This window comes from Dipodomys merriami, unplaced genomic scaffold (assembly GCF_024711535.1).
Source record: "Dipodomys merriami isolate MVZ:Mamm:240054 unplaced genomic scaffold, mDipMer1.0.p SCAF_2, whole genome shotgun sequence".
Lineage (NCBI taxonomy): Eukaryota > Metazoa > Chordata > Mammalia > Rodentia > Heteromyidae > Dipodomys > Dipodomys merriami.
The window spans coordinates 89,435,650-89,455,672 of NW_027203381.1; the positions used below are offsets into that span (position 1 = coordinate 89,435,650).

At 36.6% G+C, this 20,023-nt stretch overlaps 1 long non-coding RNA gene across 1 annotated transcript in view; it reads left to right on the plus strand.

The window, feature by feature from the left end:
* The window catches only part of LOC138832417 (uncharacterized), a 62,185-nt gene that overhangs the window by 27,323 nt on the left and 14,839 nt on the right, over positions 1-20,023 (plus strand). The window contains exons 2-3 of the long non-coding RNA XR_011373554.1: positions 13,639-13,745; positions 17,323-17,398. This is a non-coding gene — a long non-coding RNA (uncharacterized lncRNA). The remainder of the gene's footprint in view (positions 1-13,638; positions 13,746-17,322; positions 17,399-20,023) is intronic.

A 20,023-nucleotide genomic window follows, 5' to 3' on the forward strand; every position in this document is an offset into this window, starting at 1 on the left:
TAAGCAGTACTGTTACAGTTATGCCTGCTGATTGCAAGAAGAACTCTATCACTGGTAGTAGGAGCGGTGCCAGCAGTGCAGTTGAAGTAGTAAAGTGGGATGGGAATGTACTACTAGGGGCAACTTCTCCGTTATGAAAACGTTCTAAGGATGTAGAAAACACCAAGCCAGGGAAATCAGATTGCCTTCTCTAGGTACTAACATTACACCAGAGAGAGAAAGACAAAGAAAGGGAAAGGGAATTAATTGCTATTTATGGTGAAATGTGGAAGGCAGAGGGTTCTATTAGCAAAATACAAAGATAATTTTATCTCCTATAAGCAGAAAGAACAAGGATCAATCCCAGAGCTTATTTATTGGAGCAGTGCAACTGCAGAGAAGGCTGAAAATTTAATCTCAGTAAATCTATTTCCAAGATCACCATCTTAAACAGAAAGCAGAAGGATCTTGAGAAGTAATAGGGAACCCTAGATTAATGTCCTCAAAAATCTTGAATTCTTGGGGCTGGGAAGGTGACTCAGTGGTAGAGTGCTTGCCTTGCATGCATGAGGCCCTGGGTTCGATTCCTCAGCACCACATAAGCAAAAAGAAAAAAAAGCCGGAAGTGGCTCTGTGGCTCAAGTGGTAAAGCGCTAGCCTTGAGCTGAAGAGCTGAGGGCCCAGAGTTCAGGCCCCACGACCAGACCCCACCTCCCCAAAAATATCTTGAATTCTTAAATTTCCTTTAGTTCCTTAGTCCCATAGAATTGCCCACTCCACACTTTCAATACCAGTCCTCTCTCCTGTTTGAGTATGGCCCATAGGCTTTGATAGCATAAATTCCCTTCAGGAGTTCTCCTAACCTCTATTCCAAACACATAATTAGAGTCTGTTCAGAACCAAGCTATAATATTTCAAACATAAAATTATCAGAAGTTTACAAAAGATATTATTGAAATCTGGTTGAGGCCAGATTGTGGAGCTATGAGTTGGTGTAACATTTTTCTTTTCTATTTTCCTTTAAGCTTCTTTCCTTCCCTCCCTCCCTTCCTTCCTACCTTCCTTCCTTCCTTCCTTCCTTCCATCTATCCTTCCTCCCTCCCTCCCTCCCTCCCTTCCTGCCTTCCTTCCTGCCTTCCTTCCTTCCTGCCTTCCTGCCTTCCTGCCCTCCTGCCTTCCTGCCTTCCTTCCTTCTTTTCTGTGGCGCTGGAGATTGAACTCAAGGTCTTGCACATGTTACTCAAACACAATCCTACTAAACCATATCCACAGTGTAACTTTTCAAAAAAATATATTTAAGAGCCAGCTATTAGTAGCTTATGCCTGTAATCCTAGCTACCCAAAAGTCCAAGATCCGAAGATTTCAGTTCAAAGCAAGGCTATACAGATAAATTCAATGTCTTAGATATTTTAAATGTAGTAAGGCAGACAAAATGTATCTATGGGCAAAGAAGTATGCAACAAATGTTATGTACGACGTCTCACCTTCGAAGACTTCCTTTGTGACTGAAGCCTGTAGGAAATTATTATGGAGGAGATGACATTAAAATATGCTTTAAATTATAGATGTTTTCAAGGTTTTATGAACAGGTGTATGGAGTTTTGGAGAACACAAATATTATTTAAACACTAATAGTCTGTAGAGGTTGGAGTTTAGGTTTAATTTATAAATATGTGAATATGTGATAGTTGAATGCCTACCAAGAATCACAGGTGAAAAAGAATTTAAAATTTTTATTATCTTTAAGTGGTTGTACAAAGAAGTTCCCATTCTACAAAGCAGTATATGAATACAAGGTGTCTGATAACATTGTCACTCATCGCTCCTAACCCATCCCTTTTCTCACTTTTCTCTTCTTTGTGAAAAAAGAATTTTTATTAAATCTCTAGGCTGTATTCTGATTTCAGGAAGGACCACAAGAAACCATTTCATTCTATACTTGTCCATTAAAGTAATCACTTTTGGAAGGCCCCTAGGGAACTCTGAGCCTGCTCAGAGTCCTCGTTATGAACTGTTCTTTATCACCTGTGACACCTAGCAAACTATTTTCTACTTCCTAGTACTAAGATTTATTTTTGACAGGAGGATATTAGGATGTTTAACAGAGTAGTTCTGACTTTTAGGTTTTTGTGGTTTTTAAAAAATAATTTCTTAACATACCAGTTTCCAGAGATTTTGGGGAGTCATGTGAAATTCTATTTGTTTTCCAAAGTTGTTTAAATTTAGGCTTGAAGGCCTGGGCTTATTTAACATTAAAGAATAATCAAATTTGGAGGTGAATGAAGATTTATATATAGCGCTTACACTCATGAATTCTATACACCCTCTTTGCAAGAAGAAAGCACAACCAATTGGTGTTACATTCACAATCATTGAGAAATTTTAGGACTTTTCCTTATTAAAATGTCACAAAGATTTCAATAAAGAAAGTTTACCACATGTATTCATGAATACAGATTCTGAAAAGCGTTTTAGCTATCTTGAAATAGTTGTACAAAGGGGTTTCAATTCAACAAGACAGTTTATGAGTGCAATGCATCTTGACCAGTGTCACTCCTTCCATTCTTCCTCATTTATCTCAAACCTGCCCATCTCCTCAAGTTACTTTGTTCTATTTACATCTATGTACATTGACTATTAGAATGATTATGAATACTAATTCTTGTTTTCTTCAAATGCCACAGAAAGATATCTGCTTATATTTCCTTATATTAGCAATAGTTGTTAAACACACAAACACACACACACCATTTCCCACACTTCACTTTGAAAAACATACCTTAAGAAAATATGAAAATAGAAAAAAAATGTATGAAAAGCATATTTACTTGTTATATGTACACGTGGTTTCTTATATTTAGAGAACAAGTTACTGCTTGTCAACTATGTTTTTTCTTTGGAGTTAATGAAAAGGGTTGAAACATTCCTTTACTGGAAGAACAAGATCCTACCACAGGTGTGTGTGTGTGTGTGTGTGTGTGTGTGTGTGTGTGTGTGTGTGTGTGTGTGTGTGTGTGTGTGTGTGTGTGTGTGTGTGCGCACACACCAGTCTTGGGGCTTGAACTTAGAACCCAAGTGCTATCCTTGAGCTTTTTCACTCAAGACTAGTATTCTGTCATCTGAACCACAGTTCCACTTCTGGCTTTTTGGTGGTTAATTGGAGATGAGTCTCATGGACATTTCTTATGTTGGCTCACTTTGAACTGTGATCTTCAGGTCTTGACTTCCTGAGTAGTGAAGATTACAGGTATGAGCCACTGGTGTCCAGCTCTTACTATAGATTTTTAAAATCCATCAGTAACTTGCAGATAGATTATTTATTTTATTTGAAACTATCATGTTAGAGCTTGGAGTTTTATTCATTGACCTCTAGTATATTCATAAGCTTCTGAGGCTGATGATTCCTTTATCTTTTTTTCCCTTGTAGTACTAGGAATTGAATTTAGGAGTCCAAGCCCTCTACCACTTGAATTATTCCTTTGGCCTTTAGTTTGACTTCAGAAAGGATGTCTCACTAACCTTGACTGAGCTGGTCTTGAACCACAGCTCTTCCACTTCTGTCTCTGCTTGGATACCAGGCTTCTGCTATTATATTTTTGAATCAGTGGTATTTATGAATAGTTTCCTTTGGAAAAAAATCATGTATTACAATAGCTAGAATACAATATTGTTCACAAATTAGATTGAGATCTTAGAGCTGTATAATACTTATTTTGGATAATTTAATGTGTCTAATGTGAAAAATGATGAAGAAGAACTTGTCATGACATATGGCACAAACTATTCAGAAAATTACATTTGTGCTGTAACAAACATTGTTGAAAGGAAGAGAAGGGTGTCCAGGCTAGCAAGTCAGGATTCCTATTTCTAATGATATTAGTACAACTGTCTCTACAACCTTGTTCTTGTGAATTTGTTGTAATTCTCACTTTATAAGGTAATTATTGAGGCAGAAACAGCCTCTCACATTTGGAATTAAAACAAAGGCCAATTCCTATATACATATTTCTACCAATCTTGCTGTGAGAGCTAATAACTCTGGAATCCAAATCCAAGGGAGCTTCCACAGTAGCCACAAACCAAAGAATTCTCAAAATTCTATTTTATTCTGGTTTTCAGTCCAATTTCTCTCTCTAGGGCAGAGGAGTGGTGGGAACCTCTCTTTTGTCGGTGGTCCTTTTGTGGTCCTTTCTTGTCCTCATTGTGCTTTATCTCGATGCAGAAAATATCAAATTTAATGTTTGGTTGATGCTTAGTCTATTTAAAGGGAGGATGGTAGTTGGCCAGCAACACTTAAGGGTAGCGGCTAGCTTTCAGAATAGGTAGCTGCAGGGCTGGGAAGGTGGCTCAGTAGTAGAGCACTTGCCTTGCATTCATGAGGCCCTGGGTTCGATTCCTCAGCAGAGCATAAGCAAAAAGAAAGAAAAGCCAGAAGTGGCACTGTGGCTCAAGTGGTAGAGCGCTAGCCTTGAGCTGAAGAGCTGAGGGACAGTGCCCAGGCCCAGAGTTCAGGCCCCATGTCCAGACACACACACACACACACACACACACACACACACACACACACACACACACACACACACACACACACACACACACACACACACACACACACACACACACAAGAATAGGTAGCTGCACTCCTGGTGCAAAGAGGATGGACATGTTATTTGGGGTTTTGCTTAATCACAAGAAGGGTTCTTCTCCACTCGTTTATATTACATCTTGGTTATTTTCCTTCACCCAGGCCAATTTGGAAGCATCTCATGACCCTATTGTTGTTTGCTTTGATTTATACTGGATTGAGAAACATCCTGAAGTTTATTATTCTTTTCCTGCTGAATAGTTGAGTGTTCCTTTCAGAGTTTTCCTGTCAGAATTGTCATGTACCCTGTGCCAAGGTTATTTAGTCCTACTGGCTTTTCATTTTGCTCATGTCAATTTCTTGTTTTTAAAAGCTGTTAGGGTTTTTTTTTCGTCAAAACTGATCATAGCCAGAGTAAAGGGAGCCCCAGAAAAATACTGTATGAAAAGAAATTTTGAAACATGTTTTCTGTCACTGGATTCAATCACTGAATATTTCTTGAATCAAATTTCTCCCTTTCCAGTGCCAGTTTCTCTATTTAGAATGTGAGATTGTGGTACAATGTAGGGATAATATTAATAATAGGCTGTAAGCTTAATTATAAGTCCTTGTCAAATCTTTCAAGGTCCCTTAAAAAGTTATACATGCAAAAGTATGTTAAATTAAACAAAGATTATTTGAAGAGCACCCTGGAAAAGCACCATGGTAATGAATAAATCAATAATCATTTCTGAAACATTGTTCTTAAAAAATAAATGACAAACCATAGGAAATAAGTTTCACAAACATAGAAAAATCTTATCAGACTCGGTGAATTAAATCATAGATGGGTGTGCAACATCTTGCTATGTTTGCCGATTAAAAACTGAATTCACATTTATTCTAAGGATGCTTTTTTTTTTTGTCAGTTGTGGTGCTTGAATTCTGGGCGTGGGCGCTGTCCCTCAGCTCTTCATCTCAAGGCTAGCACTTCTGGTTTTCTAAGTGGTTTATTGGAGATAAGAGTCTCATGGACTTTCCTGCCCAGGCTGGCTTTTAACTGTGATTGTCAGATCTCAGCCTCCTGGTTAGCTAGGATTACAGGCATGAGCCACTGGTGCCCAGCAGGATGCTATTTTTTATAGTTAAACTTTGCAATGAATTGGATGCATGTTACACCCAGTACTTATATTCCTCTACTTTTATGATGTTTAAAAAATATATTGTCTCTGATACATGCACTGAAGTATTTAAAGTTTAACGTTAGGATTTGGGGCTTCACTTTGCATGAGTCGTGATATTCTTCCAGCTATTTCTTGTGTATGTGCTTTGATTTCATGAGCCTTTTTGCTTCTTGATCTGAACTTTTCAGTACTGCAGTAAACTGTCAGATTCTGGTGCTTATTTGGAACAATTTCAGAATGAGCATATGGATTTTATAGTAAGTCTTTATAACACCATTTTGACTGCTTGGTAACTTTTTCTCATCATAATATTACTTGCATTCTATTGAATCATGTATATTTTTGCTGGGCCAGGATAAGATTAGAGTGTAATATAGAGAACGTGTTTAAAGTCGTTTGTATAAAAATGAGAATCTGGATGAATGCCATTATAGTCTAGCTATTGACTGGCAGGCTATATAATACAGGTTTGGCATAGGACCTAATTTGAAATGATTTAGGAAGAAGAATAAAATATCTTTACTGAAATCCAAGGAGCAAATGAATGCTTCTCACAACAGTTTTCTAAAAACTAGAGCAGAGAACATTAATATTTCTGTACATTCTCATGAAATGCATAAACCTTTTTGGTATCATGTAATATGTGCTCTCAAAAGAATATAATAGAAAACATGAAATTAGCAATTCTGTATAGTTTAAGGTTCTCAATTAATACACATAACGTTATCTTCCAACTTTTTTGTCAGTCAGTGCTGTGGTTTGAACTCAGGGCCTGGAAGTTTGATTTCTTGAGGCTGGAACTTTACCACTTGAGCCACACCTCCACTTTTGGCTTTTTTTTTGGTATTAATTGGAGATAAGAGTCTCACAGACTTTCCTTACTCAGCCTCCTGGGTAGTCAGGATTACAACAGGTGTGGACCATGGGTACCATCAAATTTTATCTTTTTAAACAACAACTTTGGGACACTAATTACCAGGAGGTTTATCAGGAATAAATCAAACACAGATGTAATTTGGTTTTAATTCATTCTTGCTTCAATGTTGGATCAGACACCGGAGGCCTGTCTGGAGGACTGGATGATTGGTCAGATTAGGACCACCCAATGCTTGGTATGGTTAGTGAGGCTCAGGCAAAAATGATCAGTTTCCCCACCAATAGCTAGTCGATTCAACACAACCTAGTAATTTATCATTTATGAAATGTTTTGATATCAACTTTCCCTTTTGAAACTCATAAAAAGAACTCTTTTGTTTAAGTAAAGCAAACGAAAAATGAAAGTCTTATTTTATAAATGGGAGAACTGAGGCTTCATAAGACAAACTTGCTCAAAGTTACAAAGTATAGGACTTAAATACAGTGCTTGACCTTTGAACGCTACAAGTCAAATGAAACAAGGAATGATTTATAAATTGTACAAGCCACTTTATTGGACTTAATAACAAACCAAAGTGTTCTGGGCCATCTCAGTCACTGAAATATTCAGATACTAAAAATTTTATAGCCTGGTGTTGGTGGCTCATGCCTGTAGTCCTAGTCACTCAAGAGTCTTGAGATCTGAGGATTGCAGGTCGAAGTCAACCAAGGCAGAAAAGTCCCCATGAGACTCTTAGCTCCAATTAACCACTCAAAAACTGGAAGTGGTGCTGTGGCTCAAGCGGTAGAGTGCTAGCCTGGACCACAAAGAGGCTAAGGGACAGTACCCAGGTTCTGAGTTCAAGCCCCACGAATGAAAGAAAAAAAATCCAAAAAAGTTCTTTAGTGCTCATTACTGATGTTGTCAGTTGTGTTTTTGCTTGAGGGATTGAATGATACTTCAGTATTCCAAGCATTATAACAACAGATGTACCATTTTTCTCAGGTGATAATCTTTAATGAGGATTATATTGCTTAATCAAGGGAACATATAAGGCAGAAAAAATGGCATGGAAAGATTTATTTCCTCTTTCATCTCTTCTTATCATTTTATTTCCTCCTATAATTCTTATCATTCTTATTCAAATATGCTGATCAGAAAACCAAAGTAGACTGGCCAAGGTTGCTTGTGAAATAAAAATCACTTCCAAGAAGGTTTCTTAACCTTAAACCTTAACATTAAAGTGCTGCCTCAATTCCTGTTACCAATTTAATTACCTCCAAAATTCTGATGTAATCACCTTGAAATCCACTGAAATTCTTGACAAAGGAATCTCCTCTGTCGTCCTGGTCAGCCACCATTTTCCTCCAGTTTTCTGGATGAATTGACCCCTTGACCCCATTTGAAAGAGAAATTTCCATCAAGCCTTAATGGAGAAAAGTGAACCATGAAAGAGAAAGGAAAAATGACTTTGAATGTGACTCAAAAATAACTAGTTAATAGTCCTGTGATTACACAGGTACATTTCATTTCAGGAGTAGAAAGACAAACATTGTTCAGTTTACCTGTCTATTACATCATTTTTTCTTAATTTTTTAATTTTAATTTTATTGTTAAAGTGATGTACAGAGGAGTTACAGTTATATAAGTAAGATAGTGAGTTCATTTCTTTTTTTTGTATGAAAACAAAAAAATCCCATTTTATTGAACTGACTGATGCATACAATTCTAGAAAAGACCACCATGTGCTAATTTGCTACTTGGAAGTCCTGTATACTGCAGTTCTCTAGAGGTTTGTTTTGTGGAAAGTTTATACCATCAGTGGCTCCCCGTTTTTTTTTTAAATTAAATACATATTTTTATTGTAAAGATACTGTTACAGTTATATGAGTAAGGTAATGAGGGATCTCTGGCTCTTGCTTAGCAATTTTGCTCATGGCAGGTGCTCTGCAGTTTGAACCATGCCTCCAAACATACCTTTTTCTGATTACTTTGGAGATAGAATCTCACAGATTTTTCTGCCATGGCTGGCTGAGAATTTCAATTGTCAGATCCTAGCCTCTTGAATAGTTAGGATTAAGGCATCAGCCATTGGTATCCAGCTAACCTATCTGTGTACATACTTCATTGAAAATACCTTTATGAGTTTTTGATATCCTTCTCTTTTAATAATTTTCTCATCAACCAGTTTCTGAAAAAGTGAAAACATACCTGAAGATGAAAGGAATTGATTAATTTTTTATACGGTATAAAATTTGTATTATCTTTTTGTTTTCTGTGATGTGTAAACTGTTATACACTTCCTTGGTGGGATTTTAGAGCCTTGTAGGAAATACTCCGATTCTTATACTTAGGGAAAATAAGAATCTTATACTAAATCATTAAGACTGTGGAGTTTTAAAGATAACATATAGAAATAAGGCAGAAGAAAAGCTTTCTTACTGACCACAGACAGTAATCAGCACTAAAGAGGATTTTTAGCATCTGGATAATTGAATAATTCAAGATCTAAGATGCCGAGGGCACTTCAGTCTGTTATTATCTAGTATATGTATACCTGTATCTGTGTGTGTGTGTGTGTGTGTGTGTGTGTGTGTGTGTGTGTGTGTGTATGTGCATGTGTGTACCAGAGACAGCTATTCTTAACTATTTTTACTTGTTTTATTTAGTCTTGGACACCTTTCTATTTTCCTATGCAGGACTGTTTTAGAATATGGGTAATTATTTGATGTGTATGACATGTAATAGAACAGGCTGTGAGGATTCTGTTAGAGCTGAATTCATGTCCTGGGTGATTTCTGGGGGGAATGTCTTCCACGCAGCGTCTGCTTAGGTCAGGAGTGGTGAGATACCACTGTGGCAAGAGTTGAAGAGATATGGCTTGGAACTGACGTTTGGGTTCTTGTCAGAATTCATGCTGAGATTCTTGGAATCTGTGAGATGCCAGAAGAATAATAACTAAAGACATCTGGTCACATAATTTAGAGACCCCTACAAAAGCAGACTTTCTCCATTAACCTCTCACTTAAATTTTACAAGCTGTTTTCAGTACAAGCAGAGGCAAGCAGCCAATGGGGAAGACTTCTTAAAGCTTTGGAGACCTCTTGTTCTCTTCAGGTAATAGTTTGACAAGCTGTTATTTCTTTTAGATAGCATACCCCAAATGAGAAATCATCTAAACACTCAATACCGTAACAGAATAATGGCAAATTACTAAAATTATCCATATCCATTTTTATCCTCTATACGGAGTAAGAGATGTTATATATTTCATACATATTTTCAAAAGGGTGGTGATTGTTTCCTACAACAACTTCAGGATGTTTTAAAACAAAAAGTGCATTACTATCCAAAGTAAGAAAATGATAAAAATTGAAATTGTCTTCTACTTCTTAAATCTTTAGCTCATGCCATCTGTGTTTTGGTCTTGACAACGAAAGTAACAAGAATTAACTTTCTGTGTCTTTGTGTACAACTACTTAATGATAATGATAATGATAATAATAAATAAGATAACTGGTCCCATATTTACACAGGCAAACTTTAGGAAAGCATTTTTTGCCCTTTGAGGCTAGGAAAATATACACAGTAGTCTATTATATAAACAAAAAGACTTCTGTATACTAAGGGTTTTGTTTCTACCTTCTTCTGCCTCAGAAGAGAGTAGAACTTCCTGAGTGCAAATATATTTTGTGGGAAGAAATGGGGGTTTTGTTGAAAAGAAAAAACAGTGGAAAGAATGGGATTCTTGGAAAATACATATTTTAAACTGTTGGACAAAGACAGCTGGTTCATCTTTTTCAATCTGCCAAGCCATTTTCACATAGGATCCAAAAAACCACAGTTTGATATTGGATTCACAGCTAAGTTTTCAAAGAAACGAATTGCCAGGGAACATGCATGGAATCCCCACTGATAGAACACAAAAGGATTGTTTGACCTCCCAGTGTGGTCTTTCTTTCTGCTATATCAGGTAACTAGCTAGCAACATTTATTTGTACCTACAAAACGAGTTGTTAGTTGTATGTGATTTGAAAACAGATGCTTGATTGACTTCTCTAACTTTTACAACTCAAGGGGCTAAGTTTTATTATTTTAGAATAATGTAAAAGGCTATTAGTCAAATACTCCCAATACCCTCTACCTCCTACAAAGAGCCATATTTTTCTGGTTACCACATAATCCTTTGTCAAACTTTGTGCATTCATTCAGAAACTAGGCTCTAAAGATTCACATAGATAATGTTTAAAAGGGCTGGGCATAGCACAAAGCACACAGTTATCACATAACAAAAGGAAAGTTTTCTTGTCATTATTAGTGATATCTTCTGCCTAGCTACGGTTTGTTCACTGAATGTCAAAAGCATCAAACACTGTGATAGACATTTTACATGACCACAACATTTCTAAGAACACACTTGTTTTATGGTAGGGTGGTAGAATGGTGACCGCCTTGGGTCATTGGGTCTAGGAACCTCAGTTTCCAAATCTGTAGGACAGATAAAATGCTCACTTTATATGGTGTTAAAGGGATAAAAACAATGTATTTGTGTTTCATGGATGATTGTGTTATTATTACTTCGAAGGATCAAAAATAACCTTCAAGATGAGCAATTCTGAGAGGCCAACCTATCTGGAATGCACAGACAGGATTCTTAGGTTATCAGACTACTTTTGGACTTTGATTAAAAAGAAGACCTTGAAAGACTGGTGGTAAGGGACAGTGAGGGTGTATTTCCTTCATCCCTTTCCTTGAGAACTAGCTGGACAGAACCAAAAGTTACTGTTCTTTATAGGATAGCATATTCCACTCAACTTTCTTGCTCCTGGATGCTGATAATCACTTCTTCCCTGCATATTCTGGACCACTGATGTTAAAAATCCAGCCATTTTTTCTAGTATGCTGTACTAGCATTTGTAATTACTTTAAAAATACATTTTGAGAACCATCTTTATAAATACAGCCTTCCACTGAATTATCCTATTTGAGTATAATTTACCTTTTCAATTGAGGCAGCTCACTCTCAGCTTTATCCTTTCCATAAAGTTAATAGACATCAAGTGTTTAAAATAATGAACTTGTAAACAGGGTGTATAAGAGACAAAAATGATGAAGTTGGATTGTATTTCAAATCTAGCACAAGTACAATTTATTTGCAAGCTATTTCAAAGAAAATGGTGACAAACATTAATAGGAAGAAGCATGTGCATGAGAAATCCTGTCTTTGACCCTGGAAGTTTTTAGGCGCATCCTTTAGCCTCTGTGACCTTATATCAGAGCATAGGCAAATGTGTGACTAGGGCTATTTGACTGTAATAATGCCAACTAATAAAACATTGTTCTTGGAGGGAGATTCCTTATTCTTCACTTCTTGGAAAGGGGCTGTAAAACTCTTAGGCAAAAGACTAATTGATCAGTATAGACGACTCTTTCTTTCTAGCTCTGTCTCAATACCCCTCTCCCCCCCTCCCCCCCAACAAGGAACATCCATTTTCTCATCTTCTAAAAGTTGTTGACTTTTCAGGCTCAGACAGGTACGTGTGTGTGTGTGTGTGTGTGTGTGTGTGTGTGTGTGTGTGTGTGTGTGTGTGTGTGTGTGTGTGTGTGTGTGTGTGTGAATTCATCTATAACTGAGGACATTGACAGGCAAGATCATAGTGACTCTGTTGAGCCCTCAGGGGGTGGAAGCAGGCAGAGGAAGCTTGATGCCCAGGGAGGATTTTTCTGTTTTTCCAGCTGGTTTGAAGTCTAGCATCCCCAGAGTAAAATAGCTTGAAATCAATGGTCCCAGGTAGGAAAACGTTATTAAAGGAAAGAATGGAAAATCAGACACCATCAGTGTGGATGCAAATGCTGTAGCCAGCAGACATTTCCAAACAGACTTGCAAAGGATTTTTCAGCTTCTCAGAGCTGGGATTCTGGGTTATTTTGGACCTCAAAGACCAGACATTGGGGCCCAGATGATACCTATACATTTGAGACAAATGACCTACACTCGTTCTCTGCTTTTTGGCATGGAGAACAAGCAAGCAAGACTTGCTCCTTGGGTGGGAGATGTTATTTTAATGGCTAAAAGAAAAATTTTGGCTTCTAATTCGGAAGTGGCCACACACTGCTCTGATTAATTATGTTTTAAGAGATGTGGGTGAAAGTGTGTAATTGAAGAGAAATTGTATTGGCTTTGCTTTCTTCCGGGGAAGCAGCTCAAAGTGCTCAGCAGCTGAAACAATAAATGCCAGGAGTTAGATGAGAGAATACAAAGCCTAACTCAGAGGACTCTGAATGGTGTAGGGTGTCACGCACTCCATATGCCCTGGCCTACTTCATCCCTGACGGCTTTTACAAGTCATTCAGCTACCCTTTGTGGATTTGCTTTGTGCTACTATTTATCTCCTTTTTGAATGATATGTCAGGCTTCAGACCATACTCTTGCTGATTACCACAGTCTAGTTGCTTTTCTTTTCACTCCCAGAGATAAAAACCCTAAACTCAAGGTCCTTTCTGGTTAAACACAAGGGTAAGTTGAGGTTTGGCATGGAGTGACTCCTTTTGGCAGGAAGGTCATATTTAGTAGTAGAATCAAGGGAGGATTAGGACCCAATGATTGGTTATTCTTGTTCAATACTTAGTAGCTATGCTCTCTGAGGAAATGCTCTTCTGCCACAAAACTCTTCAAGTACTGCTGTGCTTGGAATCCTATCATTCCATCTGAAAAGGGGAAGCCTTATTAAGTAACACTGTAGGTCTTTAACTAATATCTTCCCTTGAAAAGCTTTAAATGTTGTCATTGCCTTGACAGTTCAAAAGCAACTCATGTGGTTGGTATTTTAGCAATGAGATAAATGTGGAGAATGTCACTTTTCCTTCAATTACTTGAATGTTACTTTTCCTTCAATTACTTTTGTCAGCACAAACTTGGCAAGAGATAATAGTAAATAAGTTCATATTTACTTTTATGACTTAGGATATGATGACTTTCATGGGCAGTATCCTGATAGTGACCCTGTCTGGTTTAGAAATCTGAAAGTCTTAAACATCTTTCCTACTCCTGCAGACAGAAGCAGTGACAGTCATTCAACATTGGGAGTTTTGAGTACATGCAGCCACACAACTATGAAAACGCTTTATTTTCTATTAACCAACTAATTAGGATTTATATGGGTAAGTGTCTCATTTTATCTTTCTAGTAAAGTTCAAAATATAATTTGATCTCTCTGTGTGCATTTTTAAATTTTGTTTTTTTTTCAACTCTTTACTATGTTTTCCATGATCACAATTCTTTTTTTTGAACATAAAATAAAGGAGTGGTTTCTCTTTTGCTGTTTTATTGGTATAAAGCCTTGAACTACATGTATGACTATAGATTTTTATTTTCTGGTTGAAATTACTAGAATTCAGAACTTAGCTTTGGCACTGTATTCATAGAAAAACACCAGTGAAGATTATTTTCATATTGATTTTAAAACCCACCTTTGGGCTGGGAAGGTGGCTCAGTGGCAGAATGCTTGCCTTGCATGCAGGAGGCCATGGGTTTGATTCCTCAGAACCACATAAGCAGAAAAAGCCGGAAGTGGAGCTGTGGCTCAAGTGGTAGAGTGCTTGCTTTGAGCTGAAGAGCTCAGGGATAGCACCCAGTCCCAGAGTTCAGGCCCCACGACCGACCAAAAACAAAATCTTTTTTTTTCCCTGTGTATGGCATTTTCATGAGAGCAAGAAGGTCATATAGATATAAGATAGTTAGTATAAAAGAAAACATTGTAACAATAATAATGATAACAGTACTGAATGATTAGTTTGCACCTGATAATTTACACATAAGGACTGCCTTCTGCCTATGGTGGTGTGTTAAGCCAGAGATCCAGACGAACCTTTCCGCTAATAACTACTAAAAATGGATAATGGTGCTTAAAAGAGTTAATGGGTAGGAAGCAAAATAAGAAATTAAGCTAATTTCCAGGTAGGTGGAGACAGAAATAGAGTTAAGCTACTAAGTTTTACTTTCAGGAGTATTTGCCAAACTTGTAACTAGCAGATTCATTTTTAATAGACTCATGAGACAAGAAACAAAGCCATATAAGAAACCCTTATCATAAAGGTTATCCTAATGCCATTCCCCTCCAGTCAGAAAAACCAACTTAAAGTACTTTGTTTAAGATATATTTTAAAAAGATAGGTCCCATTGTTTCCCTTATTTGCAATAACTAGTATGTGTCAGAGACAAGCAAAAACAGTCAGATAAGTTGATGTTAGATGAAATAAACCCCAAGATAGGGACTCAAATGGTTTTTCTTTCTTTGCTATTGTTTCTAACATATTTAAAAGATATTTCTTTGTTGCTTTGTATGTCCCTCCCCCACGGTATAACCCCTGTTTTCACTGTACTTGATGTTGGTATAATTGTGGAGGGGAAGGGAAAAACACATTGTTTGAATAGGGATACAGGTGGATCCATTGCAACAGTGAGATGTACAAGATGTTATGTTGAAAAATGAACTTTACAACTTTAGTGGGGGGAGGGGGAGATGGACAGGGATGGTAAGGGGAAACAAAGGAGGAGGCAACAATGCTTGATAAGAAATGTACTCATTGCCTTGTCCATGTAATTGTAACTCTTCTGTACAGTATTTTCACAATAAAAAAAGAAAAAGATGAAAACAATCTTCAATGGGAAAAATCTGGGAGGCAGAAAGAAATGATTAACAAAGGTAACAGCTTTTAATAAAGATGAGGATGAGGCATTAGTAAAAATTAAAATGCTGGAATATAGGACAAAACTGAAATACTGAAAGAAAAACATAGGATTAAATTTGGAAAAAAATAACTAATGCATCCTCACCCATTCCTCCAAACCCACCCCTTCCCTCACTCTTAATTTTGTAGGATAAACATTAAATTTTTGACTGCATTCTTAAAAAAAGAGTGACTAATGCTACAATTATAATAAAGAAAATTATCTAGTACAAAAAGTTTAATGATGCCTAGCTTATTTGTTTATATGCCTTATGAAACTGTGATTATGATGTGTCTATATAATGTGTCTATATTTGAAGAAACATGTCCCCCTTTCTAAATGTATTAACTGATTCAGTCTCCTTGGAACATCCTGGTTTAGAGAATGTAGAAGGGGCTGTGTGGGATAAAATTCTCAAAGCGATGCAGGCACTTGCTAACTTTCAAAATAAATATCCGTATGACTTTTTCACTTGCACTGTATGTACTGATTTAACCTGAAGATATTAACTAAGAACATCTGCTGAATTGTACTTGGTTAAATGTTCTATGGTAAAATAGTCTGGCAAGACATTTGAAAGAGAAAAATAAGAAAGTCTGTGAAGATACATGACTATTTTGAAAGTATGATCCAAAAATCAAAGGAGGGACAGGTGTCTTAATTCCTTTGATATTATATATTGAAAGAAGTATGTATTTAGGCAAAGGCAGTTTAATAGACTGAATCCCTGTTCTAAATCCAGGAATCAGAACACAGTTACCAAGACTTTATTGGTTTCTTTTTAATTTTGTAGTAATTCCTAAGTAGCAAACAGATAGACATAGCTTTCTCACTTGGTAGTCAAAACACAATCATTTCTACAATTACTGCCAAGTCTCTGGCTGTTTAATGTACTTGGAAATCTCTGAAAAGAAAATTTGAACTTCTTGCCATCCACACCCAGATGGCCAGATCGTTGAAGTCTGGCAAAGAGTGAGAGATTGTTATTTCTTCCACACGTAGTTCCACAATAAGTAGTGAGCACCACTCTGTGTCCAAATAATAAATGATGTGTAAAATACTTTGAATGTTTTTACTTATTCACAGTTATTAGTAATATGATAGATGAATTTAAAAATAATGCTTAAAAACATTAGTATTAATTTTATTCTTGTACACATATTTCAGAGGGTATGTTTTGACTAGAGGAGATTTAATTTAGTATTTACTCCTTGCTTTGGAGTCAATACCAACAAAAGCTGCCTTGACAGAGGGTGACAGGTGTAATGAATGTCATTATTTCCATGTAAAAATCGCATTGTGTTTTGGTGGTTATTGTGGCCTGCTTGCTAACTATCTCTTTGGAAGATCATAACTCATTTCCCTGTAGTCATCATCTTTGCCATGATTATTCAGTTTTTCTTGCTGATGTCTAAAGTTTATTTCTTCACTCCTTTGAGATAATTTTGGAAAATAAAATCAAGCTTAATTCTAGCTCAAGAGTTCAGAAATTAGGCCATAGAAACTTGGTGTTTACCAACTTTCTCTTTTGTGCTCTTTGTATAGTCATCAAAGCAACATTTCCAAGAAAGGCTGCTAATTTTGGAAAAAGGTTGAGAGTCTGGTGGAACCTCCAATAGATATGCAATGTGTGAACTAAAGAAGTGCTAATTCTTCTAACATGCTTTGTGGACATTTGTCATTCATTATTTTCAGCATTCTTGTAGTAGTAGTAGATTGACAGTCAACCAAATCCACTTGAAATTTCCAGGAAATCTTTAGTCTTATGGATTAAATGTGGAATTAAGTTGAAGTTCTGCCATGATTCTTGAGCTTTCAAAGCATGCGCCTGATCTTTTGTGAGTGCACAGGAATTTCTAAGAGAGGTTAATCTTGGCAAGTATCATTGACCTATGTATGCTGAATATGTATGCTTAGCCAGTCTTGTCAATATCTTCTCTGTAGTAAATGTCCATAAATCATAATCACACTAATTCTTTCCCTTTTTCATCATCCCTGAGGTTACAGGGGGTGCCTCATATTGCAGTCTAATGGAGTTACATCCGTGGAAGTATTACTTCAGTAGATCTCAAGACACTACTAAGTAAGTTTGACATATAGAGACGTTATTGGGTACATGTTAAAATGTGAAATAACAAGGTTAAAATATAACCAGAACAATTTCTAAAGGAGAAACTCTCCTTCGTGAACATCTTGTCCAGTTACATATGTGCTCCAGTAAAGATATTTGGAAAAGGAGGTACTTGTCAGTCTAATGCTGTTTCTACAAATGACAGATATTCTGGAAGATATCCAGAGATATTTTACCCTTGCTGTCTCACCAACTAGAGATAGGGAAGATAAGTGGTGAGAATGAAAGTGTCCTCTGGGATACCCAGTCACAATGGGTCCTTTTGAAAATTAGTGAAATATTTGCCTCAGTTAAATTTTATTTTATTGGAGTCAAAACCAAGCTCTCATCATGTAAAGAGGAGATAGATAGACACAAAGCTAGCAAACCTTTATTTTCCTAGATCCTTTGAAATTCTTTTTTAAAATTTAATTTTATTGTCAAAGTAATGTACAGAGGGGTTACAGTTACATACTTAAGGTAGTGAGTACATTTCTTGTCAAACATTATTACCCTTTCCCTCATTTTTCTCCCACTGTCCCCCCTCCAAATGTCCCCTCTCCCCAAAGTTCATTTCCCACATATTGTCTTGTGAATATTGCTGTTGCATTGGTTTGTCCTTCCTTGTCCTTTGGATCCTTTGACATTCTAAAGATAAGGTCTCTGAAACTCAGGATGGAACAAGTCACTCTCCCACCCAATATCCAGATTACTTCCTTGAGAATACCATGGTAAGAAAATTTCTTATCATCTCACTGTATTTAAAGAAGTTGTTCGACATAGGTTCTCTAAGATAGTTGTTTTAGTTCAGGCAGGTTTCCGGGAGTTCTTATGGGATGAAGCTGTTCTGGAAATGGTCCAAACAGAGCTTAGATAGCATCATGTACTTATTTCCTTTAGAGATCAATTCACCTATGGCCCTAGTTCTAAGACAAAAGAATTTGCAGTTACATCTCTGAATTATTAGTTCAATAATTCTTGAACCAAAAATCACTTCAAACTCAACTCATAGAGTATTTAATAAGGGGTCATTAAAAACTCATTCTAAGAAATGTGTAATATCAGAATTTGGGGGGGGGTTAGAGGCACCAAAATATTCACTTATAAAAGGTAGCTTTATTATTTTGATACCCATAAAATTGTTCTGGGAAATAGGCTGTGTACGGCTGACCTACAATTTTAAGTTTCTATATATGTCAGATGTACAGGGTCTTTGAATGGTTTGCTAGAGTGCAACAGTAATCAATTACTATTCCTCAGTGTTTGTTCTATGCCAGACACAGAGTAGAATCCAATGATTAAATATAAAACAAGTGAAACAAATACTTCTCTTTAAAGAGCTTATAGTTCCTTGAAAAATTCCTTGATTAATCAGTAGCTTTAAATCTTTCTAAATGAAGTTACCTTGTTTAAGAGAATCCAGGTCCCGAGTCTTCTGAGATGTGTAGAAATAGAATAAAAGTGTCTTTGCTCAACTTAAAGGTGATCAAAAAATTATCTTTGTATAGCCTGATTTATATTACTCTGTCTTTGAGTTCTTGAGCCTGGACTACAAAACTCATTTATAAATATCTCATTAATTGACTGATTTAACTTCCCATTTTCTGAGTTTCTTTAAACCTACCCCATCAACTGAATCCTTCAGAAGTTGAGGGCAAATATTCAGTCTCCAGCTAATGTATTAAATTTGAGACTCTTATTAATTGTAGAAAGTTTCTTTAGCATAAAAAGTCTACACCAGCTGTTTTCTTACTTAAAAATATATGCTTTCTTGTCTAAAATATGAATACTATGTGATATCAGAACCCAAAATAAGAAATATGAAGAACCATTAGGTGTGATTTATTGTTTGGAAATGCAAGAAACATTATATACTTGGGATTCCATTGAGATAGTTCCTAAATCTGAGATAGAGCAAGTAGGTTGAATAATTTAGTGCCTACTCTATATAATAATTCACTATGGTCTGTTAGACCTGGAGAAATGTCTATTTCCCAATTAAAGAAACTTTTTTTTACCTACTTTAAAGTGACTTAAACAACATCCTAAGGTTTCCTGGGCACAATGACAGTGTAACAATCCTTGGTTTATATAACATTTCTAATAAGGCCCTTGTGGATGCCCATGTAGGACATATGCCCTAGAAATGGGTATTCCAGAGACCATCTGGAACTTCCCAGGGAACATGAGTTATGTTACGGCAGTGTGTACAGGGAATGCTAGAATTGTCAGCTCTAGAATTATAAGGTCTGTCTAAATGGTGCTGGGAACCTGGAAAGTGCTGTTTTCCTTAAAATATATAGAAGCATCAACAGAGTTTGCTGAGTCCCTGGGGCACTGGGATTCCATCAACTCAGAACTATGGATCTGAAATGCTAACGCAGAGCCTGCTGTTCCTCACCCGCCCCCTGAATGATTTCAAGCGTTCCCTAACATCCACCTGAGACTTACACAATGAACAAACACCAGGGAAGATGTCAATTTTTGAATACTGACTTTAGAAAATGATCAAATATGCCTACTATGAGTCTATACTTGCCTCCATGTATCTACTATTAGATAAGAAGAATCTTGAAAACGTTATAACAGGTAAGTTTA